At 38.3% G+C, this 26,742-nt stretch overlaps 1 long non-coding RNA gene across 3 annotated transcripts in view; it reads left to right on the top strand.

Moving 5' to 3' along the window:
* LOC309866423 overlaps window positions 1–18,957 on the top strand; it is a 63,472-nt gene extending 44,515 nt beyond the window's left edge. The window contains exons 4-5 of one of the 3 annotated variants that reach the window (XR_014312648.1): window positions 13,998–14,067; window positions 17,991–18,957. This is a non-coding gene — a long non-coding RNA (uncharacterized lncRNA). Of the gene's footprint in view, window positions 1–9,658; window positions 9,769–13,997; window positions 14,068–17,990 lie in introns of all 3 variants that reach the window. The other 2 variants (XR_014312649.1, XR_014312647.1) reach the window with 2 other exon arrangements.
* The last annotated feature ends 7,785 nt before the right edge of the window (window positions 18,958–26,742 follow it).

Here is a 26,742-nt window from a genome sequence, read left to right as displayed (position 1 = left end):
GAAATTTCTCCACATCATATTTCTGAATATTGCTTCTCTCCTATTCTCTAATTTCTCCTCCTGAAGTTTTTGCTATGCACATATTGGAGCTTCTCATTTTCATATTTCTTAAATTCTCTTTTGTAGATTTCTTTCCTCTGTACCACCTTTTGGATTTTTTTCCCACATCTCTTATTTCTTCTTCTCTATTCTTTTTCATAATGTATTTTGTCCTCTTAGATGTTTAATTATTTCTTCGCGAGTATAATAACTAAACTTTCATCTTGCCTGATCATCTTGGTGTCTGGCTGGTGATTCTTTCTCAAAGATACTGTTTTCTTTCTAATTTTTGACTGAATTCATCCTCAGAGTTATTTATTTTATGAATTTTATGTGTTCTGGGTGATGAAGATACCCTTATCAGGTCATTTCTGATTTGGCTCTGCTAGGGCCCTATGGATTTTACTGGTTCTACGTAAGTTTTTTAATTTGAGGATATTTAATTGTTATCTTGAAGACGACACGAGTTTGTACTACAACCACATTCTGCAGAGGCTTTAGGTTCCTATTTTTCTTGGTGGCTCCTTTTCCATCCATGGCCTACCCTGTTATCTTGTGTCTGTGTATGTGTCTACACACACCAATGATGGAGGTTTTCTTCTCCCTGTTTTGAAGGCAGAGCGGCTTGTCCTGCTGCCAGCTTTACACAGTAACCTTATTTCCAGTCCTACTCTGTGCATAGTCTGTATCAGTAGTGGCGGTCTCAAGTCCTGTTTCTTCAAGGGCTTTTAGACCCTGGCCCCTTACACTTATACTCAGCTCTGATCCTTAAGGGATGTTTGGCTTCAAATCGTGATCACTCTTCTAATTAGCAGCTTCTCTTCATTTATTGGCATATGGGAATTTCTGGGTGGAATTTGTAGAGACAAGAGCCAGGAAAATTAGCTGGTAAATAAATGGGTTTGAAAATTTAAAAAATTGGTTTATAATAATAACCAATCTCATTTCATTACACTTCCCATGTGTACTTGTTGCACTATTTAAAGATTAATTTCTTTTGATTTGTAAGATTTATATAAGTTTGCAGAGATTTTTGTTGTTGTTGTTGTTGTTGTTGTTGTTGTTGTTGTTAAACTTATTATTTGCTTACTGGTTTCACAGAACCACAGGCAAACTTCCAGATTGCAAGGTGGGTACTCATGGAAAGGATAGGGCTGCCGCATCAGACTGATTTGATTCCCATGCTGGCCTTAACAGTTACTGCTCTCTGACATTGAATAATTCACTTCCTCTCTCAAGTCATTACTTTCTTTATTAGCAAAGTAGATACAGTAATATTCATTTAGTAAAAGAGGACTGAAAGTGGTCTTAACCCACAATAGTAATTAAGTATTTATGATGTGCTGATCACTGTACTGTAAGCTTTACAGGATTATCTCTTTTAATGTATGTGAAATTTTTAGTCCGGTGCCTGGCAAATGTTCAATAAGTGTATCTATTCATCTCATGTAACTTACCTCCTCCAAGCCAGGCTCTGATCCACATATGACACACTTCACCCTATGTCACCCCTACTACTAGTCAGCAAACTTGTTTGAACACTGAGCAGTCGGAACTCTAGCCTCGGAGTCAGACTCCATGGATTCAAATCTCCCACTTTCTAGCTGTCTGGCATTGGACAAATAAATAGAGTTCCTTATCTGTGAAACAAGGTTAATAGTAGTTTCTTCTAGAGTAATTCTGAGGATAAAATAAGTCAATTCTTTTTAAAAATTATTTTTATTAACATATAATGTATTATTTGCCCCAGAGGTACAGGTCTGTGAATCGTCAGGCTTATACATTTCACAGCACTCACCATATCACATACTCTCCCCAGTGTCCATAACCCCACCCCCCTCTCCATACACTCCTCCCCCCAGCAACGTTCAGTTTGTTTATAAGATTAAGAGTCTCTTATTGTTTGTCTCCCTCCTGATCCCATCTTGTTTCATTTTTTTCTTCCCTACCTCCCGACCCCCCCACCCTGCCTTTCAAATTCCTCATATCAGGGAGATCTTATGATAATTGTCTTTCTCTGATTGACTTATTTAGCTCAGGATAATACCCTCTAGTTCCATCCATGTCATTGCAAATGGCAAGATTTCATTTCTTTTGATGAAATTTTTCATAGTATTCCATTGTACATGTATATGTATGTGTGTGTGTACACACACACACCACATCTTCTTTATCCATTCATCTAGGTTGTTTTCCCCCATTCGTCTATAGATGGACATCTAGGTTCTTTCCATAGTTTGGCTATTGTGGGCTTTGCTGCTATAAACATTTGGATAAATGTGCCCCTTCAGATCACTACATTTGTATCTTTAGGGTAAATACCCAGTAGTGCAATTGCTGGGTCATAGGGCAGCTCTATTTTCAACTTTTTGAGGAACCTCCATGCTGTTTTCCAGAGTGGCTGCACCAGCTTGCTTTCCCACCAACAGTGTAGGAGGGTTCCCCTTTCTCTACATCCTCACCAACATCTGTTTTTTCCTGACTTGTTGATTTTAGCCATTCTGACTGGTGTGAGGTGGTATCTCATTGTGGTTTCGATTTTTATTTCCCTTATGCCAAGTGATGTTGAGCACTTTTTCATGTGTTGTTGGCCATATGGATGTCTTCTTTGCAGAAATGTCTGTTCATGTCTTCTGCACATTTCTTGATTGGATTATTTGTTCTTTGGGTGTTTAGTTTGATAAATTCTTTATAGATTTTGGATACGTCGTTTGCAAATATCTTCTCCCATTCTGTCAGTTGTCTTTTGGTTTTGTTGACTATTTCCTTTCCTGTGAAAAAGCTTTTGATCTTGATGAAATCCCAATAGTTCATTTTTGTCCTTGCTCCCCTTATCTTTGGTGATGTTTCTAGGAAGAAGTTGCTGCAGCTGAGGTCGAAGAGGTTGCTACCTGTGTTCGCCTCAAGGGTTTTGATGGATTCCTTTTTCACATTGAGGTCTTTCATCCATTTTGAGTCTATTTTTGTGTGTGGTGTAAGGAAATGGTCCAGTTTCATTCTTCTGCATGTGGCTGTCCAATTTTCCCAACACCCTTTGTTGAAGAGACTTTTTTTCCATTGGACATTCTTTCCTGCTTTGTTGAAGATTAGTTGACCACAGAGTTGAAAGTCTATTTCTGGGCTCTTTATTCTGTTCCATTGATCTATATGTCTGTTTTTGTGCCAGTACCATACTGTCTTGATGATGAAAGCTTTGTAATAGAGCTTAAAGTCTGGAATTGTGATGCCATCAACTTTGGCTTTCTTTTTCAACATTCATCTGGCTATTCGAGGTCTTTTCTGGTTCCATATAGATTTTAGGATTATTTGTTCCATTTCTTTGAAAAAATTGATGGTATATTATAAATTGCTCTAGGTAGCATAGACATTTTCACAATATTTGTTCTTCCAATCCATGAGCATGGAACATTTTTCCATTTCTTTTTGTCTTCCTAAATTTCTTTCATGAGTACTTTATAGGTTTCTGAGTACAGATTCTTTGCCTCTTTGGTTAGGTTTATTCCTAGGTATCTTATGGTTTTGGGTGCAATTGGGATTGACTCTTTAAATTCTCTTTCTACTGTTTTGCTGTTGGTGTAAAAAAATACAACTGATTTCTATGCATTGATTTTATATCCAGACATTTTACTGAATTCCTGTATGAGTTCTAGCAGTTTTGGAGTGGAATCTTTTGGGTTTTCCATATAAAGTATCATATCATCTGCAAAGAGTGAGAGTTTGACTTCTTCTTCTTCTTTTTTTTTTTTAAAGATTTTATTTATTTATTTGACAGACAGAGATCACGAGTAGACAGAGAGGCAGGCAGAGAGAGAGAGAGGAGGAAGCAGGCTCCCTGCTGAGCAGAGAGCCCGATGCAGGACTCGATCCCAGGACCCTGAGATCATGACCTGAGCCAAAGGCAGTGGCTTAACCCACTGAGCCACCCAGGCGCCCGAGTTTGACTTCTTCTTTGGTGATTTGGATGCCTTCAATTTCTTTTTGTTGTCTGATTGCTGAGGCTAGGATTTCTAGTACTATGTTGAATAGCATTGGTGATAGTAGATATCCCTGCCTTGTTCCTGACCTTAGCAGAAAAGCTCTCAGGTTTTCCCCATTTAGAATGATATTCACTGTGGGTTTTTCATAGATGGCCTTGATGATATTGACGTATGTACCCTCCATCCCTACACTTTGAAAAGTTTTGGTCAAGAAAGGATGCTGTACTTTGTCAAATACTTTTTCAGTATCTATTGAGAGTATCATATGGTTCTTGTTCTTTCTTTTATTAAGGTTCATTTTGATTAATTTTGACCATTTTGATTAATTTGCGGATGTTAAACCAACTTTGCAGCCCAGGAATAAATCCCATTTGGTCATGGCGAATAATCTTATTAATGTACTATTGGATCCTATTGACTAGTATTTTGGTGAGAATTTTTGCTCTTTGTTCATCAAGGATATTGGTCTATAATTCTCTTTTTTAAAAAATATTTTTATTTTTATTTATTTGACAGACAGAGATCACAAGTAGGCAGACAGGCAGGCAGAGAGAGGAGAGGGGGAGAAGCAGGCTCTCTGCTCAGCAGAGAGCCTGATGCGGGGCTGGATCCCAGGACCCTGGGATCATGACCTGAGCCGAAGGCAGAGGCTTTACCCACTGATCCACCCAGGCACCCCTATAATTCTCTTTTTTGATGGGGTCTTTGTTTGGTTTGGGAATCAAGGTAATGCTGGCCTCATAAAATGAGTTTGGAAGTTTTTCTTCCATTTCTATTTTTTGGAACAGTTTCAGGAGAATATGTACTAATTCTTCTTTAAATGTTTGGTAGAATTGCCCTGGGAAGCCATCTGGCCCTGGGCTCTTGTTTGTTGAGAGATTTGCTTTTTTAAAGATTTTATTTATTTATTTGACAGAGAGAGAGAGATCACAAGCAGGCAGAAAGGCAGGCAGAGAGAAAGGGGGAAGCAGGCTCTCTGCTCGATGCAGGACTCGATCCCAGGAGCCTGAGACCATGACCCAAGCCGAAGGCAGAGGCTTAACCCACTGAGCCACTCAGGTGCCCCTGTTGGGAGATTTTTGAGGACTGCTTCAATCTCCTTACTGGTTATGGGTCTGTTCAGTTTTGGTAATTTATATGTCTCTAGGAATGCATCCAGTTCTTCCAGATTGTCAAATTTGCTGGCATATAGTTGCTCATAGTATGTTCTTATAATTGTTTTTATTTCTTTGTTTTGGTTGTGATCTCTCCTCCTTCATTCATGATTTTATTTAATTTGGGTCCTTTTTCTTTTCTTTTTGATAAGTCTGGCCAATCTTATTAATTCTTTCAAAGAACCAGCTCATAGTTTCATTGATTTGTTCTACTGTTCTTTGATTTCTATTTCATTGATTTCTGCTCTGATCTTTATGAGTTCTCCTCTCCTGCTGGGTTTAGGCTTTCCTTGTTGTTCTTTCTACAACTCCTTTAGGTGTAGGATTAGGTTGTGTACTTGAGACCTTTCTTGTTTCTTGAGAGAGGCTTGTAGCACTATATACTTTCCTCTTGGACTGCCTTTGCTGTGTCCCATAGATTTTGAACAGTTGTGTTTTCATTTTCATTTGTTTCCATGAATTTTTTCAATTCTTCTTTAATGTCCTGGTTGACCCATTCATTCTTTAGTAGGATGCTCTTTAGCCTCCATGTATTTGAGTTCTTTCCAACTTTCCTCCTATGATTGAGTTCTAGCTTCAGAGCATTGTGGTCTGAAAATATGCAGGGAATGATCCCAATCTTTTGGTACCAGTTGAGACCTGATTTATGACCCAGGATGTCATCTATTCTGGATAATGTTCCTTGTGCACTAGAGAAGAATGTGTATTCTGTTGCTTTGGGATGGAATGTTCTGAATGTATGTGTGATGTCCATCTGGTCCAGTGTGTCATTTAGGGCCTTTATTTCCTTGTGTTTCTTTGATTTTGTTATTAATTGGTTTATATAGTTGGCTGCTCCCATGTTAGGGGCATAGATATTTAAAATTGTTAGATTTTCCTGTTGGGCAGACCCTTTAAGGATGATATAGTGTCCTTCCTCATCTCTTATTATAGTCTTTGGCTTAAAATCTAATTTATCTAATATAAGGATTGCCACCCAGCTTTCTTTTGATGTCCATTAGCATAATAAAGTGTTTTCCACACCCTTCTTTTAAATCTGGAGGTGTCTTTGGGTCTAAAATGAGTTTCTTGTACACAGCATATTGATGGGTCTTGTTTTTTTATCCATTCTTATAACCTGTGTCTTTTGATTAGGCCATTTAGCCCATTTACATTCAGGGTAGTTATTGAAAGATATGAATTTAGTCCATTATATTGCCTGTAAGATATGAATTTAGTCCATTATATTGCCTGTTATTGTATATTGTCTCTGTTCCTTTCTGGTCTTACTCTTTGCTTGGAGGACCCCTTTCAATATTTCCTAGAGGGATGTTTTGGTGTTTGCAAATTCTTTTAATTTTTGTTTGTCCTGGAAACTTTTAATCTCTCCTTCTATTTTCAATGATAGCTTAGCTGGATATAGTATTCTTGGCTGCATATTTTTTTCATTTGGTGCTCTGAATATATCATGCCAGTTCTTTATGGCCTGCCAGGTCTCTGTGGATAAGTCTGCTGCTAATCTAATATTTCTACCATTGTATGTTATAGGCTCCTTTTCTCGAGCTGCTTTCAGGATTTTCTCTTTGTCACTAAGACTTGTAAGTTTTACTATTAGATGATGGGGTGTAGACCTATTTTTATTGATTTTGAGGGGGTTCTCAGTGCTTCATGGATTTTGATACTTGTTCCCTTTGCCATATTAGGAAATTCTCTACAATAATTTGCTCCAATATACCTCCTGCCCCTCTCTCTCTTTCTTCTTCTAGAATCCCAATTATTCTAATATTATTTTCTCTTATGGTATCACTCATCTCTCAGATTCTCCCCTCATGGTTCAGTAGTTGTTTGTCTCTCTTTTGTCAGCTTCTTTATTCGCTGTCATTTAATCTTCTATATCACTAATTCTCTCTTCTGGCTCATTTATCGTAGCAGTAAGAGCCTCCGTTTTTATTGCCCCTCATTAATAGCTCTTTTGATTTCAGTTTGGTTAGATTTTAGTTCTTTTATTTCTCCAGAAAGGGATTTTATTTCTCCAGAAAGGGTTTCTCTAATATCTTCCATGTCTTTTTAGAGGCCAGCTAGCACCTCGAGCATCATCATTCTGAACTCTAGATATGACATATTCCCAATGTCCGTATTGATTAGCTCCCTAGCTTTCAGTACTGCCTCTTGTTCTTTTTTTTTTTTTTTTTGTGGTGAGTTTTTCCGCCTCGTCATTTTATCCAGATAAAAATATATGAACAAGAAAATAAAATACTAAAAGGGTGACAAAGACCCAAGAAAAATGTATGCTAACCAAATTAGAAGAGACACCGAACCCAGGGGAGAAGTAAGGGGGATGGATTAAAAAAAAATGTGTATATATACATATATTAGACTGGTGACTAGAACAGAGCCACCCACTTGATTTTGGGTGTATTCTGGTATCTTAGAAGAAACTATCTCCCAAAATTTTAAAGAAAGAAAAACTTACATATATACAAAAATAAAGGTAAACATGACCAAGGGATGGAATATGACTGTAAAGATGAAAAATTTTTTTAAATTCTAAAAAAGGAATTGATAAGTTGGTTGGTAAAAGAAAAGAAAAAAAAAGAGGGGAGGAAAGAATGTGCTCAGGCTGGACACTAGAATAGAGCCATGTGCTAGATTTAGGGTATATTTTGACCTATTAGGAGAAATTTAGAAGAAATTAGAAGAAATCTCAAAACTTTAAAGAAAAAAAACCTATAAATATATAAAAAATTAGGCTAAACACAATGAAGGGATAAAATATAACTCTAACAATGAAGGTTTTAAAGGTTTTTTTTAAAAAGGTATTGTTAAGATAAACTAGTTAAAAAACAAAAATGAGGAAAGAGGAAAGGTTAAAAAAATAGAATAAGAAAAAATAAATTTTAAAAAATTCAACTTTGCAAGACTAAAGGATCATGGGGAAAAAAGCCATGAATCCTATGGGTTGCTTTCCCCTAGCTCTGGAGTTCCGCTGTTCTCCTTGATCGATTAGCTTGGTCTTGGCTGGATGTTCTTGATGATTTTCTGGGGGAGTGGCCCGTTGCAGTGATTCTCAAATGTCTTTGCTGGAGGTGGAATTGCACTGCCCTTGCCAGGGGCCAGGCTAAGTAATCTGCTCAGGGTTGCTCTTGGTAGCTTTTGTTCCTTGAATGGTTTCCATACAGCTTTGGAGGGTGGGAATGAAAATGGTGGCCTCCCAATCTCCAGCCTGGAGGAGCCGAGAGCTCGGGGTCCCACTCCTCAGTGTGCCCTCAGAGAAAAGCAGTCAGTCACTCCTGTCTCCCTGGTCTCAGGCTATACGCTGTGTTCACCCAGCCTGTGACCAAATGTTTCTATCTCTGGCACACGGCCCATTTGGAGTCGCCAAACCCAGCAGATTCCTGCTGCACACTCCTGTGCCACTCCTCCTGGGGTGGGAAGGAGGGGGTCTTTTCAGATCTGCACTTGTGGGGGGTCCCTGCTCAAAGAGAAGTGGTCTGACTGTGCCTTGGATCATGGTTTAAGGTAACACTGATCTGAGGGGACACCTGGGTGGCTCAGTCATTAAGCATCTACCTTCGGCTTGGGTCATGATCTCAGGCTCCTGGGATCGAGCCCGCATTGGGCTCCCTGCTCAGCAGGAAGCCTGCTTCTGGTCCTCTCTCACTGTGTCTTTCTCTGTCAAATAAATAAAACTTTTTTTTTTTTTTCATTAAAAAAAAAAAAAAGTTAGCCCTGATCTGAAATCTCACTCCTTGGCTCTGTCTCTATAGTTGGCTTCCCCGTTTAGGTACTTGGGAGCTCTGCCACACTCAGACAGCTCTGATCTTTCTGTGACCCCGAAGGACCTGAGACCACACTGTCCCCACAAGGGCTCCACCCCCACTTAGCCACTGGAATGATGTCCCTCGGTGCAGCAAACTTCCAAAAGTTCTGATTTTGTGCCCCGCTGCTCCACCACTTGCTGGGAGCCAGCTGTGGTCTATCTTCTCATCACTTCTGATTCACTTCTCTGCCCATCCTACCTTTCAAATAGTGGTTGATTTCCTGTTCCTAGAATTGGTGCTCTTCTTCTCTTCTATTTTCTGTTGAGTTTGTAGGTTTTCAGAATGGTTTGATAACTCTCTAGCTGAACTCCCGGGACCTGATGTCATTTCAGTCTGCTACTCCTCCACCATCTTGGTCCCCTCTGCTCTAAAATAAGTTAATTCTTGTGAAGCACAAAAGTAGAGTAGTTCCTGGGACATTGTAAACCCTCAGGATATTATTGCCATTATATTTGTCATCTCCTTGAATAGCTTATTTTATTTCTAGGGCGTCCTGATGTTAAAAATTCAATTTGAACTGAAATCTGCTCTCTGCCATGTCTACCAATTGATCCCATTTTTGCCATCTGGAGTAGTATAGAGAAAATCTGATTCTCCTTTCCTAAGATGGTACTTCAAACACCTTTTTGTTGTTGTTGTTTTTGTTCTCCAAAATAAACACCTTACTTTCTTTGAGTATTTTCCACAGACATGGATTTGAGTCTTCTCACCATTCTAATGACCTCCTACGAGGACAACTCAGTTTGAGACTCCTGCAGTGGGAACACCACCGTCCAAGCATTGTCTGAGGAGTTTGGGGTATTCTCACACTTCCTTCTTATGAATATTGCGTATTTGCTTAAACTATTACAAATTTAGACTTTGTATTCTATATAGTCAAACTCATTTATAACTGGCACAATGTTCATATGTGTTAAATTTTAATTCTCTTATTTAATTCTCTTATTTATTTATTATATTAGCCTTCTTAATCTGTTTGTATCCCTAGACTGCCAACAAATATATTAGCATGCCTTCCAGTTGCATGTCATTTTCAAGTTTGATGCATAGACTGTCAAAATCATTTATTCAGAGAGAGAATATCTTGGGGATTCCTAGCTGGCTCAGTTGGTACATTATGCAACACTTGATCTCAGGGTCATGAGTTCAAGCCCCACATTGGGCATGGAGCCTACTTAAACAAAGAAAGAAAGAAAGGAAAAAAAAAAAACAGAGAGAGAATATCTTGGATATTTACCATCAAGATATATTAGCTCAATTGGCAGTTTTTGGTAGTGTTACTATCGATTACTTACTATTTCCTGCCTGTATAAATTTTATTCAAATTACCCTTCACGTGGGGTTTTAAGGAGCTTCAAGTAGTCTCATATGAAATAAACCTGTTAAAACAAAAGTGAATGTATGTCTTATTAATTGAAAATTAGGCACATTAATTAAAATTATTAATTTTTTGAGAGTGTTCTGGTGACATGAAAGCTGGTGAATATTAAAAAGAGAAAAAATTATAATCTACTCTAGAGGCTAGGGTAAAGGTTAGTAACAATACATTGATAGCCATGAATTTCTTTTGAACTCTTAGTTTAAAACTCTGACTTGTCTGCTTTTTAATCAAAGTATAAAAAAGGAAAGCATACTCACCTTGGCTTTTTCTTTTTCTTCATATATAATATGAAGGAGCTAATCAACCAGTAAATGAGATTAAGGCTGGAAGAAGGAATGAGACAGAGATACCATGTATTTAATTATATGCAAACTCAGTAGATGAATTCTGAATAATTGAACATTGCCTTGCATGATTTAACACACAGTGAATCCCCAGCAGTTGGAGTTTATGGCTTTGGAGCTTTACAGGCTAAAGATAGAATGTGTGTAGGCCTAAAGGTCTGACCCCTGACCCCATGTAAGGATTCACAAAAACTACATTGGTAAGTCAAAACAAACAAACAAACAAGCACTGGAAAGATCACAAGAGAGCTCTGATTTGTCCAATGGCGCCTCCCTGAAATTGACCTCCTACATTTGTGTTAGAGTGTCTAACTGAAATGCACATGTGACTATGTCTCTGTATACTTTAAAATAAATTGTGCCCCACCAACCCCTTTCCCACTGATTTAGTATGGTATACGAGGACTTTCATGATCTGGCTCTTGTTACTTCATCTTTCGTTTCCCTGTTGCATTTTATGCTACTAAACTGGCTGTGTCTTGATTCATGCCTTTGTGCATGTGTATCCTTTTCCTGGAAGACAGCATTTCTTTCCATTTTCTAACTTTCTATCACCTGAAAATATTTGTGACCTTTGAGATTATCAATCTCAACCTGTCCCATCATTATAAGAGGAGGGAGAAAATGGAAGTCTATCAGAGCAAGTTTGCTATATTTACCAGAATTGGTCAGTATGAACCTGAAGTAAATTATGGTAAAGATACATACATACCATAATTCCTAGAGGAACCAGTAAGAAGATAAGTAAAAAATGGCTTAAAAATGAACAAAGGAATTAAAATGGCACACCAAGGAATGTTTGTTTAGTGCATACAAAACAAGAAAGTTGGAACAGAGGAACAACAGTGACATGACACATAAAGAAAACGAATTTTAAAAATAAGTTAGTTAATTAAAAAAGAAAACAAATTGAAAAATGGTAGGCCTAAATCTAACCACAAAAGTAATTATTTTAAATCTGAATGAGTTAAGCACCCCAATTTAAAGGCAGAGATATAAGTAAATAGGATCCAACTATATGCTGTCTATAAGAGACACACCTTCAGATACAAATAGATACAAATAAGGTGAGAGTAAAATGATGCAAAAAATAGCCATAAGAGACATGGAATAACTATAATATCAGATGAAATAGAGTTTAAGACCAAACACATTGTTAACTACAGGAGAAAAGGGACATTATAATGATAACATGATCAGTCCATCAGGAAGATAAACAATTAAAAACATAAAAACATCTAAGAATAGACCTTCAAATGTATGAAGCAAAAACTGAGAGAACTGAGGAGAGAAATATAATTCAACAATAATAACTGGAGATTCTAATATACTACTTTCAAAAGCTAAAATAATAGCTAGAGAGAAAATCAGAAGTTACAGAAGTCTTAAAACACTGTTAACCAACTTGACCTATGTGAAACCTAGAGTTTTCCACCAATCTGAAGTAAAATATACAGTCTTTTTAAGCATATGTGGAACATTCTTTAAGATACCATATACAAGGCTATGAAGTAAGTCTCAGTATATTTATAAGGATTGAAATCATACAAATGTTTTCTGAACACGAAAAAGTAAATTAGTTATCAATGATAGAAGGACATTTGGGAAAATCCAACAATATTTAAAAATTAAATGTTTCTAAATAACCCATAGGTCAAAAAAGAAATCATTAGGGACATTAGAATGTATTTCAAACTGAATTAAAATGCAAACAACACATCACAACTTATGAGATGCAGCTAAAGCGCAGGAAAATTTATAAACCTTTATGTCTCTATTAGAAAAGAACAATCTCAAAATCAATAAACCAGACTTTCTCCTTTAAAAAATCTAGAGGGATGCCTGGGTGGCTCAGTGGGTTTAGCCTCTGCCTTGGGCTCAGGTCATGATCTCTAGGGTCCTGGGATGGAGCACTGCATCAGGCTCCCTGGTCGGCGGGGAGTCTGCTTCCTCCCCCGTCCCCCCACCTGCCTCTCTGCCTACTTGTGATCCCTGTCTGTCAAATAAATAAATAAAACCTTTATAGGACGCCTGGGTGGCTCAGTTGGTTAAGCGGCTGCCTTCGACTCAAGTCATGATCCCAGCATCATGATCCAGCAGGCAGGGAGCCTGCTTCTCCTTCTGCCTCTTCTTGCCACTCTATCTGCCTGTGCTCTCTCTCTCTTTGACAAATAAAGAAATAAAATCTTTAAAAAAAAATCTTAAAAAAGAAATCTAGAAATATGAGTAAGTCAAACTAAAAAAAAAGAGAGAGAGAGTAAAACTCAAACCAAGCAGAAGGAAGGAAATAATAAAGATTAGGGAAGAAATAAATGAGAAAACGAACAATAACAATAGACCATCAATTAAAGTTAAATTTAATTCTTTGAGAAAATCTACAAAATTGACCAAGTTTTACCTAGACTAAAAAGACAGCTAGAAAAAAGACAGATGATACAGATTACTAAAACCAGTAGAGAAAGATAGAACAAAACCATTCATACCACAGGGATAAAAAGATCAGACACAAATAGGATGGAAAATATTATGGCAACAAATTAGTAACCTAGGTGAAATGCACAAATTCCTAGAAAGACACAACTACCAACACTGACTCAAGAAGAGAAACTGACTCAAGAAAGGGGCAACTCCATGGCTCAGTTGGTTAAGCATCTGCCTTTGGCTCAGATGGTAATCTCAGGATCCTGAGTCAGGCTCCTTGCTCACCAGGGAGTCTGTTTCTCCTTCTCTAGCTGCTCCTCCCTGCCCCCCACTCATGCATATGCACCCTCTCTCTCAAATAAATACTAAAAATAAAATATTTATTTATTTAAATTATATATATGTATATCCATACATATATAAAGATACGTGTGTGTGAGTGTGTGTGTGTGTGTATAGAGAGATTTTATTTATTTATTTGACAGAGAAAGACACAGCAAGAGAGGGAACACAAGCAGGGGAAGTGGAAGAGGGAGAAACAGGCTTCCCACTGAGCAGGGAGCCCGAGGCAGTGCTCCATCTCAGGACCCTGGGATCATGACCTGAGCTGAAGGCAGATGCTCGATGACTAGGCCACCCAGGCGCCTCTTAATAAAAAAAAAATTTTTTTTAAGAAGAGACAAAATTTGAATAGATCTGTAATAGGTAAAAGATTGAATTAGTAAAAGCAAAAAAACAAAAACAAAACAAAAAAGTAGAAATGAAAATCAAAAAGCACAACAACTTTCCACAGAGAAAAACCTGTCCCAATGCTTTCACTGGTAAATTCTATCAAACATGTTTTTTTAATTTTTGTTTTGATTTGTTTTGTTTCATTTTAGTAGTCTGTGTACCTGATGTGGGACTCAAACTCATGATCCTGAGATCAGCAGGTTCTTCTGATTGAGCTAGGTAGGTGCCCCTCTATCAAACATTTAAAGAAGAATTAATACCAATCCTTTACAAACTCTTCCAAAAAATGGGAGACGGAGGGGGAGGGGAACATTTCCTTCATTCTGTGTCTGGCATAACCTTGCTACCAGAGTCAGACAAAGACATAATGAGTTAAGTATAGCCTGATATCTGTCATGAATGTAGACCAAAAAGTACACAACCAAATATTAGCAAACCAAATCGAGCAGCACATAAAGGACATTATGCACCATGGCCAACTGAGTTTACCCCAGAAATGTAAGATTGATTTAACATCCAAAAGCTGATTAATGTAACACATCATATGAATAGAATAAAGGGGGAAATTGTGATTACTTCAATAAACATAGCAAAGGCATTTGGCAAAATTCAGAATCCACCATGAATTTTTAAAAACAAAAACAAAAACAAAACAAACAAAAAAAAGAAACAAAACAAACTCTCAGCTAACTAAAAAAAAGGGAATTTCCATGATCTGATAATAAGCATCTATAAAAAACCTACATCTAACATGCCTAATGGTGAAAGGCTGATTATGTTCCCGACTAAGATAGGGAATAAGACAGGGATATCTGGGGCGCCTGGGTGGCTCAGTGGGTTAAGCCGCTGCCTTTGGCTCAGGTCATGATCTCAGGGTCCTGGGATCAAGTCCCACATCGGGCTCTCTGCTCAGCAGGGAGCCTGCTTCCCTCTCTCTCTCTCTGCCTGCCTCTCCATCTACTTGTGATTTCTCTCTGTCAAATAAATAAATAAAATTAAAAAAAAAAAAAGACAGGGATATCTGTTCTCATCACTTCTATTCAAGATTTAACTGGATTTCTAGCCACTGCAGTCAGGCAACCAAAAATAAATAAACAAATAAATAAATGTCAGTCAGATTGGAAGTAAAGAAATAAACTGTCTTTATTTGTAAATAATATAACCGTATAAATAGAAAACCTTAACAAATCCACAAAAAAGAATTATTAGAACTAATAATGAATCAACTGAGGTTATAAGATATAAGATCAATATACAAAAATCAGTTGTATTTCTACATATTAACAATGAACACCTAAAAGTGAACGAAGCCATTTACCAGGACTTCAAAAAAAAAAAAAAAATGTAGGAAAAATTAACAAAAGAAATACAAGTCTTATACACTAAAAGCCACAAGATGTTGCTAAGAAAAATTAAAGATCTAAATAAATGGAGAAGCATTTCATATTGACTAGAAATCATTAAAAAGAGGCCAAACAACTCAATTTAAAAAATGAATAAAAGAGAAAATATTTCACGAAAAGATATATATAAATGACTAATACACTCACGAAAAGGTGTTCAACGTTATGAATCTTAGGGAAATGCAAATTAAAACCACAATGAGATACTACTGCATACTAATTAGAAGGGCTATGAAAAAAGTGAGGAAGTGGAGAAAGGGGAATCCATACATTGTTGGTGCAATGAAAAAATGGTGCAGCCACTTTGGAAGACAATTTGGCAGTTACTTAAAAAAAAAAAAAAAAACAGATTTACTGTATGATCCAGGAAGTCCATTCCTAGAGATCACTTGAAGAGAGCAGAAAGCATCTGTCCACGCAAAGACTAGCATGTGAATGTTCACAGCAGTGTCATTCAGAATAGCCAACAAGTTGAAACAACTCAAACGTTTACCAGCTGGGTGAATGAGTAAATACAATGTTCCTATCCATACAATGGTGAATGAGTAAATACAATGTTCCTATCCATACAATGGAATACTATTTAGCAAGTAAAAAGGAAGCAGCTTCTAATACTACTACAGAGAGACTACATATTGTATGATTCCATTTACATGAAATGGAATTTTATGAAATTTACATGAAAAGGCAAATTTATAAGACAAAAAAGCAGATCTGTGATTGTTTAGGGCTGAGGATGGTAGTGGGGATTAACTATAAATGGACACAAGGGAACTTTTTAGGGTCATGGGAATGTCCTAGAACTGAATTGTGTTTGTTGCACAGGTCAGTACATTCACCAAAAATCATTGAATTTTACTGTTAAAATGGGTGAACTTTATGTTCTGTGAATTACACCTCAATAAAATGTTTAAAAATGAATTCAATAATAAATAACTTGTCACTTTTTAACATATTAATAGAAACAGTTCCAACAATAAGGAGGATACTGAGCCTTTGTTCTGTGCCAGTCGCTGCTCTCAGCACTCCACTCAATCCTCACAACAGCCTATTATCTCAGAGACGGAAATAGATACTATAATCCCATTTGCAAACGAGGAAACTGATGCCCAGAGAAGTTAAGTATCTTGTTCAAGTTGTGCAGCATATAAATAGGCGAGCCAGGGTTTGTATTTAAGCAACTGGTTCTAGTAACCATGCTCTCACCTCTCAACTAATACAGATCAAATTTTATGGTATTTTTAAAGGTATAATGAAGCAGCATCATTGCCAATTTCTCCTCTTGAAGTAAAAAAATATACAATATACCAAATGTGATAGTACAAAGCAGGGGAGGAAATGTGTTATTTTTCCCTTTTAAGATAATAGTAAAAGTGCTTTATCAGTGTCTTAGACACTAATGAAGAAGAATGGCTTCCATTTTCTTTTCCTTCCAGTTTTATGGCAGGAGGCAATGTATATCCTGAAAAGATAATGGGCTTTAGAATTGAAATCACTGAGATTTACTCTCTGACTCTGCTACCTAAGTTATGTGACTTGTTAGAAGCCTCATCTTTCTTATCTATAAAAATAGCTTGAATAATGCCTACACACCAGGATTGTGTGTATTAGACACGATATGAGTTAATGTATATAAAATTTGAGCATCATGCCTTGCTTCAGTAGACACCAAACAAGTGGGAGCTTTCTCTAGTCATCAGGCACAGGCGTCCTCTTTTTTTTTTTTTTTTTTTTGAAGATTTTAAAAATTTATTTATCTAACAGAGATCACAAGCAGGCAGAGAGGCAGACAGAGAGAGAGAGAGAGAGAGGAGGAAGCAGACTCCCTGCTGAGCAGAGAGCCCGATGCGGGGTTCAATCCCAGGACCCTGGGATCATGACCTGAGCCAACGGCAGAGGCTTAACCCACTGAGCCACCCAGGCGCCCCTCAGGCATCCTCTTATACATTAGAACCAATCATGTCTTCTAGCCAAGGGCTGGGCAGTTCTCTAAGGCTTCTGAGCCACATTAAACCTGAAAGAGAACAAAAAACAATTTAGAGTTTATCGGTGGTGTTATTTAGTTGGCTACTTAGTTATATGTGATCTAGCTTAGTATATTAAACTATAGGATGAAGAAGCTCCTCTTCTGCAGGCACATAGCTTTTCTAGAAGTCTGACTTTAACAATCTTCTCCCATGCTTGACACTAACCAGACTCCAACCCTGATCTCTAAGAGATATTATTTCACTATTGTCTCCTAGTACCTTTGAGGGGTATGATCAGAGCTTCCCCTTAAGTGTAGCTATTGTCAGAACACCTCCTCAGAGTTCTGATGTTGGGAAGAAAGGGGGATAGAAACAGATCTTGTTCCCGTGCTAAGAAAAGTTTTGAGAACACATGGTATTACCTAGTATCTATGGGGCCCAAGGCCCTGCTCACACAAATCACTGAGAGCCATTTCAGAGTAAGTGTGGAAAACTTCCTTTATCAGTGACCACTGACCTGTATGTATATATATTAAGAAAACATTTACTGAGGGACAAATTTTTTGAAGCATATTTTTTTCTTTACGACAGAAATAGAAAATGTTTATCTAGCTACTTGGTAAATTATTGAAGCATTTATTCCACTAGATGTCGCTATTGCGCTTGAAAAATAAACATGGCCTTGCACTTCTATAACATAACCTGTGGTAAAATGAAAGTTAAACGTTTTAACCTTAGAACGGCATTTTTCTTTCTTTTTCTCTAACAGAAGAAGAAGAAGATACCTCCAGATGACCCAGACTGATCTTATTTCAAGATAATTTCCTTTAAAGAGAAACCAGGAAGGAATTTGATATACAGAATTTAGGATTTGGCCAGAAGATCTGGAAGAATCCAAAGCCTGCTGCCGAATGACAGTTTCCAAAACCCAGTATAGAAAGTAACTTTAACATTTTCTGTTAGTTTGTGCATTCTGGAGGAAGAGTTCCTTTTGGATTGTCCTTTAAGTCTTCATGACCTGTGTCCTGTTTCCGACCCAGGACCGGCTCTCATCTGAGGGTGGAAAGATGTTGAACACCTTTCCAATACTCTTTCCTACTTCTACATCCCACCCCTTCTGTGAGGCACATTTACAAAACACACAGTATAATCCTGTTTCAATTGTAAAATTGTAACACTCAACATTTCTTTATTCACGGAATGAAAAGACAAGTCAAAATTTTTCTTTGTTTTCCTTTCCCCATTGTATTTATAAATGAAGTGGAACCTACCAGCATATTGTTTGTGAGCCCTCGACTACTTCCCTATCCCTGAAGTTATATTGAAATAGAACAGATGGAAGCACAGTGGGATCTGTCACATATGCTACACAGAGAAGAGTCAAAAGGCTATCAGTGCTTTCCAAAACAAGCAAGAGAATGAAAGAAAGGGGGCGGGGTGCGCAGAGAACAGTGGCTATTCTTGATGTATGCTAACTGGTACTATGTGCCCCACTAAACCGTTTTGAGAAGGAAGTTAAGCCCTGGAAAAGCCCCTCTCTCCTTAAATGCTACCTTTTTTATTTTTTGTTTTTTGTTTTTTTTTAGATAGGTTGCACATCGAACATGGAGCCCAGTCCAGAGCTTGAACTCAAGACCCTGAATTCAAAATCTGAGCTGAGATCCAGAGTTCGATGCTTAGCCGACTGAGCCACTCAGGTGACCCAAGTGCTAAGTTTTCTAAGGACTATTTTAGCTGTATCTCACAAATTTTATTCTATTTTTATTATATTTAATTCAAAATATTAAAAAAATTTCCACTGTGTTTTCTTCTTTCATCTGTGACATTTTTGGACATACTGTCCTCAATTTCCAGAAGGTTGGGGATCTAAAATTTATCATTCCGGGGTCCTGGCTGGCTCAACTCTTGATCTCAGGGTCATAAGTTCAAGCCCCACACTGCGCACTGATTTTACTTAAAAAAAATTTTTTTTTTTAAGATTGTATTTATTTACTTGAGAGAGACAGAGAGTGAGAGCACAGAGGGACAGTGAGAAGGAGAAGCAGATTTCCTGCTGAGCACAGAGCTCAGCAGGAGGCTCCATCCCAGGACTCTGAGATCATCACCTGAGCCAAAGGCAGACATTTAACTGACGAAGCCTCCCAGGTGCTCCCGCCTCCCACCCATCAATTTTTCTTTTTTAATTCTCTTTCTGTTCTTGATTTTTAGTTTAGTTTCATTGTGGTTAGAGAAAATATTTTGGGTGGCAAAATCAATCCTTTATAATTTATGAAGACTTGCTTTATGGCCCTGCGTATTGTCTATCATGGCAAGTGTTCTGTGTATCCTTGAGAAAACTATATATTCTGCAGTAGTCAGGGGATGGTTTCTACATAGGCTGAATGGGTCAAGCTGATAAATTATGTTGTACAAATCTTCTATGCGCTAATTCTCTGTCTGCTCGTTTTATTTGTGACTGAGAGATAGGGTTGAAATCTCTATCTTTGTAGACTTACCTATATCTCCTTATAGTTCTGTCAATTTTTGCTTTGTATATTGTTTTGAAGCTATATTCAGTCGGAAGAGCATGCTACTCTTGATCTCGGGGTCATGAGTTTTGGTCCCACTTGGGGTATAGAGATTACTTCAATTAAGAACTTCAAAAATAATAATAATGTGGGGGTGCCTAGGTGGCTCAGTATTAAAATAATAAAAGGTTGAAAGTCAATTATTTAAGTCCCCATATCAATGACCTATTTTATTTATTTTATTGTAAAGATCTTATTTATTTATTTAATAGGGACACAGCGAGAGAGGGAATACAAGCGAGGGGAGCGGAAGAGGGAGAAGCAGGCTCCCCGTGGAGCAGGGAGGCTGAGGCAGGGCTCTATCCCAGGACCCTGGGATCATGACATGAGCTGAAGGCAGATACTCAATGACTGCACCACCCAGGTGCCTATCAATGATCTATTTTAAAAAATAACAAATTAGGGGCACCTGGGTGGCTCAGTGGGTTAAAGCCTCTGCCTTTGGCTCAGGTCATAATCCCAGCGTCCTGGGATGGAGCCCCGCATCGGGCTCTCTGCTCAGCAGGGAGCCTGCTTCCTCCTCTCTCTCTGCCTGCCTCTCTGCCTACTGTGATCTCTGTCTGTCAAATAAATAAAATCTTTAAAAAAATATATAAAATAACAAATTAAACTGAAAAAGGTAGAAAGAAATAAATTTAAGAGCAGAAATTAATGTATTGGAAGATAGGAACCCACTTGAAAAAAATTAACAAAGCCAAAAGTTGGTTCTTTGGAAAAGTTAACAAAACTGATAAATTCCTAATAAAGCCAGTAACAAAAATAAAAGCAAAAATTATCAATGACTGAAATAAAGTTGGATATTTCTATAAAACTTACAGACATTGAAAGGGCAATAAAATACGAATAAGTGCATGTCAATAAAAAATGACAATTTAGATCAGAAGCACAAACTATTAACCTACTAAAACTGACACAAAAACAAATTAAATAGATGGATAGTCTTGGATGCCTCGGTGTCACAGTTGGTTGAGTGTGGGACTCTTGGTTTCAGCTTGGGTCGTGATCTTCGGGTCATGAATTTGAGCCCTGGGTTGGGCTCCGTGATGAGCTCAGAGTCTGCTTGGGATTCTCTCTCTCTCTCTCCATCTCCCCTTCCCACTGCTGCTCTCTTTCTCTTTTTCTCTCTCTAAAATAAATAAATAAATCTTAAAAAAAAAAAAAAAGATGGCTAGTCTTAAAAACAACACAAATGAAAAATTCAAATTGTTACATCTTCCCACCATGTGTGGACAAAGACAAGAAATATGAACAAGTCAAAGTAAGGAGGTCTGACAACAGCCATGAGATTTAGTTCTTTTGGACTTTGGGCTTGTCCTTAACTGTATGAACAGCACAGAATAAATCAAGTCCCAGAAGAACAGAAGAAAGCCATGTTAGCAAGTAACAAAAGACAAACATGGTCTCTGGTCCTGGTATGGGGCTAGGTTTTCCAGAGGGAGTGAATCAGCTCCAGCCACGTGATGGAGTTAACAAAGTGGGAAGAATCCACTTGATGGTGTGCTTAGATAGTGTTCAGGTCTACAATCAGATTTTTCTTTTCTTTTTTTTTTAAGATTTTATTTATTTATTTGACAGAGAGAGTGAGAGGTCACAAGTAGGCAGAGCAGCAGGCAGAGATAGAATGGGAAGCAGGCTCCCCGCTGAGCAGAGAGCCCGACGGGGGGCTCGATCCCAGGACCCCAAGATCATGACCTGAGCCGAAGGCAGAGGCTTAACCCATTGAGACACCCAGGCATCCCTGATTATTCTGTTTCTTATTTAATAATCTCGGCAGGCATGCAATGAAGTCTGAGAGCTTTATGTCTCTCAAGGAACGTACCCCCGAATGTGCCCCTCACACAGGCAGGATCCTGGTGAAAGTCTCTTTTACTCCATATAAACTCTTGCTTTTGAGCAGCCATCTTGTTTTCACACCATAAGCCATTTTGCTTAGGTGGTCTAACTAGTTCTGATAATCATTTATTTCTGATCCTGTTCTTTCTGCCCCTGGATTGACGGTTCCAGACTACCTTTGTTTCCTTGACCAAAACTTAGACTTTGGTTCTTGATTGTTCCCATGTCTACAAGATACAGGTCATCACCCTGCCCCTTCTCTTTTCCAGTCTCATCTTCTCAGAAGACCTTAACTCAGGCCAAAGCTCCAGGCCTGTTTTTAGCCTGAGAAAGGATTTTGGGCATTTTAATTCTGCTTTGCTCTGCCTCCCCACCCCTTAAGATTTATTTATTTATTTTTAGGAGGTGGGGAGGGGCAGAGGGAGAGACTCTTCCAAGCAGACTCCTCGCTGAACAAGGATCCCCACATGAGGCTCGATCTCACAACCCTGAGATCATGACCTGAGCTGAAACCAAGAGTGAGGCACTTAACCGACTAAACCACCCAGGCACCCCAGGCTTCCTTTTTCCATACCTTAAAAAAAAAAAATGTCTCTGGGTTGCCTGGGTGGCTCAGTTGATTAAGAGTCTGCCTTTGGTTCAAGTCATGATCTCAGTGTCCTGGGATCAAGGCCCGCATCGGGCTTCCTGCTCAGTGGGGAGTCTGCTTCTCTCTCTGCTCCTCTCCTCTGCTCGTGCTCTCTCAAATAAATAAATAAATAAATAATCTTTAAAAATAAATTTTTTTTGCGTCTTGCTAGGTTATTTATTGTTTTCTCAAGTCTTGGTCTATAATGGAGAAATTATTTTCTAGTGTTTGTTTTTCTCCTAAAACTCTTGAATAGTAGGTTATGTAATGAAAAGAGCAATAGAACCCCTTTCTCTTTCTTTCATAGGCATATATATGACACCATCTTCTTTGGATCTTGTTTTTATGATCTGTTACTTCGAATAATTTCTAATGCACCGGCTGTTAAGTTTTACATTGTGTGTTTTCTGCTCCCTGAATGGCAGGTGTCTGGCTGAGTTGCTTTTCAGGTAATTGTTGTAGAAAGCAGTGTAGGAGAATGGCTAAGAGCATAGAAGCCTGCACAGCCTAATACAGTAGCCGCTATCCATACGGGACATGGAGCAGTGAAAACGAAGCTTTGACTGAGTGCTTAAACTGAAGTACAGTTGAAGTACAAAAGTACAGATATCTTTTAAATTACAATCAGTGTAGTAAACCAATGTAATTAACCATATTAATAGACCAAAAAAGAAAAACCATGTGGTAATCTCTCAATATATGTAAAAAATTTTAATAAAACCCAACATCATTTCAGATTAAAAATAAACTCTTAGCAAATTAAGAATAAAAGATAGTTTTCCCAACCCAAAAAGGAGCAGCTACACAAAACATACGGCTAATATACTTACTGGTATAATGAATGTTTTTTTCCTAAATTCCAAAGCAAGGTAAGGGTAGCTACTCTCACCTATTTTTTCAAACTTGTCCTGGGAGTTCTAGCCAGTGTCTTAAGGCAAAAAAAGAAAGAATAGAACATTCAGTTTGTAAAAGGAATGATGAAACTGTCTTTAGACTCAGTCAACATTACTATCTAGATAGAAAATCCTTGGGGGGGTGCCTGGGTGGCTCAGTCAGTTAAGTCAGTTAAGACCAGGTCGTGATCTCAGGGTCCTGGGATTGGCCATGTCAGGCTCCCCACTCAGTGTGGAGTCCGCTGGAGGATCTCTCTCTCTCCCTTTTCCCCCGCCCCTCCCCTCCACTTGCACATGCACACATGCTCTCTCCAAATAAATCTTTAAAAATAATAATAAAATCCTTTGGGATTAAAAAAAAAAAAAAGTTAGAACTAAAAAGTGAGTTTACCAAGGCACCAGTTTGCAAGATCATTATATGGATCTCAATTGAACCAAGACTGATGTCAAGGAACTTACTGCCTATGCTTCTTCTAGGAGCTAAGGTTTTTAAGTCTTAACATTCAAGACTTTAATCCATTTTGAGTTAATTTTGTGTATGGTGTAAGATAGTGGTTCAGTTTCATTCTTTTGCATATGGCTGTCTAGTTTCCCAGCACCATTTGTTGAAGAGACTTTCCTTTCCCCATTGTATATTCTTGGCTCTCTTGTTCATTAGTGAACCATGTGTATGTGGGTTTCTTTCTTTTCTTTTCTTTTTTAAAAGATTTTATTTATTTTATTTGACAGAGAGATTTGGCAGAGAGGCAGGCAGAGAGAGAGGAGGAAGCAGGCTCCCTGCCAAGCAGAGAGCCCGATGCGGGACTTGATCTCAGGACACTGAGATCATGACCTGAGCCAAAGGCAGCGGCCCAATCCACTGAGCCACCCAGGCGCCCCTTTTTTCCTTTTTTTTTTAAAGATTTTATTTATTTATTTGACAGAGAGAGATCACAAGTAGGCAGCAGGCAGAGAGAGAGAGAGGGAAGCAGGCTCCCTGCCGAGCAGAGAGCCCGATGTGGGACTCGATCCCAGGACCCTGAGATCATGACCTGAGCCGAAGGCAGCGGCCCAACCCACTGAGCCACCCAGGCGCCCATTTTATTTTATTCTTGATGCAACTGTAAATGAGATTGTTTTCTTAATTTCTCTAATGGATCTCTTTGATTTTTAATCTGGCTTCTACAGTTTAAAACTTGCCACATAACCAAAATACAATTAAATGAAAGGTCAACAAGAAAATATAACCCCCCCCCAAACACTCTGTATAAATATGGAAATCTCAAAATGCACTTATGTAGAAACATTTCCAGAATGGCTGAATTAGAATCTATGAAAAATCTGCCATCCATAAAAGCAAGGGAACAGGGGCGCCTGGGTGGCTCGTTGGGTTAAGCCTCTGCCTTCGGCTCAGGTCAAGATCCCAGGGTCCTGGGATCGAGCCCCACATCGGGCTCTCTGCTCAGCAGGAAGCCTGCTTCCCTTTCTCTCTCTCTGCCTGCCTCTCTGCCTACTTGTGATCTCTCTCTCTGTCAAACAAATAAATAAAATCTTTTAAAAAAAAAAAAGCAAGGGAACACTGATAAAAATTGTCAAAAAATCAACTTATTCAGAACTCTGGAAATTAACAGAAGGTTTGCAATATTCCAGAATCATTTATTCAAGAAAAACAGTTGAACATCAGTAAAAGCAGCCCAAGCTTTGTGGGCTTCAGCTTGCCCTATTCCCACTCTCCTCTCCCCATTTCCTGTGTGGACTTAAAAATCAGCAGACTCACAACTATGATAGTTACAGAAACCAGAAGCTTAGCAGTTACTGGTGGGAAAGGGCAGAATGGATCTGAGATTCCCCAGTTGTTTCATCCCCAGAGAATTGTCACTATATGACCCATCTTCAACTCCTTGTAAAGTTCCATTTCCAAGGGTCGACTTTATTTGACCTGACTCAAGCTCACTTTGCTTGACTAGTCTTATCCTTAGGACATGTGTCAGAAAGAAGTAGTGGCAACTGTTAAACATTGCAGTTGCATGAGGCGGTGATACCAGTTGGAGCTAATAAGAAGCTAACAAAACAAAAATTAAAAGGAAAAAAATGTGGCATGAGATGTCCATGTAGGGCTTTGCAAAGCTCCAAAAAATTCCTGGGAAAGTGGAAAGACATGTGCATGCAGTGCTCTTCCAGTGCTCAGCAAAGATCTGAGAAGGCCCTAGCTCCTCACCTCTGACTGACCTTGGGGCTCTGCACAAGCAAGAAGTGAAGGTGAAAGCACAGCTGTAAAGGGCCTGCTGGAGCATTGAAAACACAGCCCAACACAGACAAGAGCAGTGCTTGGATGGAAATGTATAATTGTAAACACCTATATTAAAAAAGAAAAAAGATGGCTATGCCTGGGTGGCTCAGTCAGTTAAGCATCCAACTCTTGGTCTCATGAGCTCAGGTCTTGATCTCAGGGTTGTGAATTCGGGCCCCCAGATTGGGCTCCACACTGGGCATTGAGCCTACCTAAAAAAAGAAAGAAAGGAAGGAAGGGATGCTAAATCAATAAGTTAACTTTACACTCTAGAAAACTAAAACAGAAGAGCAAAGTAAACTAAAGCAAACAGAAGAAAGGAAACAAATTAGAGTGGAAATAAATGAAAAAGAGAATAAAATATATATATAAAACCAATGAAACCAAAAACTGGTTTCTTGAAAAGATGAACAAAATTGACAAACTCTTATGTAGTTTGACCTAGCAGAAAATCTCAAATTACCAAAATCAGGAATGAAAGGGATGAGTGACCATACAGATAAAAAGGGAATAGTATGCCAACAAATTAGATAACTTACATGAAATACACAAATTTCTAGAAGAAAATTTAAATAGACTCATATCCATTGGAGAGATCATATTAGTAATAAAAAGTCTTCCCATGGGGCACCGGGGTGGCTCAGTGGGTTAAAGCCTCTGCCTTCAGTTCAGGTCATGATCCCAAGGTCCTGGGATCAAGCCCCACATTGGGCTGTTTGCTCGGCAGGGAGCCTGCTTCCCTTCCTCTCTCTCTGCCTGACTCTGCCTACTTGTGATTTCTGTCTGCCAAATAAATAAATAAAATATTAAAAAAAAAATCTTCTCATAAATATAAGTCCGGGTCCAGATGGCTTGAATGCTGAATTCTACCAAAACTTTAAAGAAGAATTAACACCTATCTTTCACACAGTCTTCCAAAAAATAGAATAGGAGGGACACTTCCTAACTCATGTTATGAAGTTAGTATTACTCTGATATTAAGACCCTATGAAGATACCACAAGGAAAGAAAACTGCAGGCCAACATCTTTTATTAATAGAGATGCAAAAATTCTCAATAAAATACTAACAAGTCAAACCCAGCAACATGGTAAAGGATTATTTATACACCAGGACCAAATGGGATTTATCCCAGGAAAGCAAGGTTGGTCTAGGCATAGAAAAGTCACCAATGTAATAAAACATTAACACAATAAAAGATAAAAACCACATGATCATCTCAACAGATATAAAAGATAAGCTCGGAAAATTAAGAAGGAAACTTTCTCAACCTGATAAGGGACATCTGATGAAGAAAACTATAGCTAACAATACACTTAATGGTGAAAAACTAAA

The sequence above is a fragment of the Mustela nivalis genome (assembly GCF_964662115.1).
Source record: "Mustela nivalis genome assembly, chromosome: 6".
Lineage (NCBI taxonomy): Eukaryota > Metazoa > Chordata > Mammalia > Carnivora > Mustelidae > Mustela > Mustela nivalis.
The sequence above is the reverse complement of the archived record's forward strand: the minus strand, read 5'-3'. Positions and strand labels throughout refer to the sequence as shown.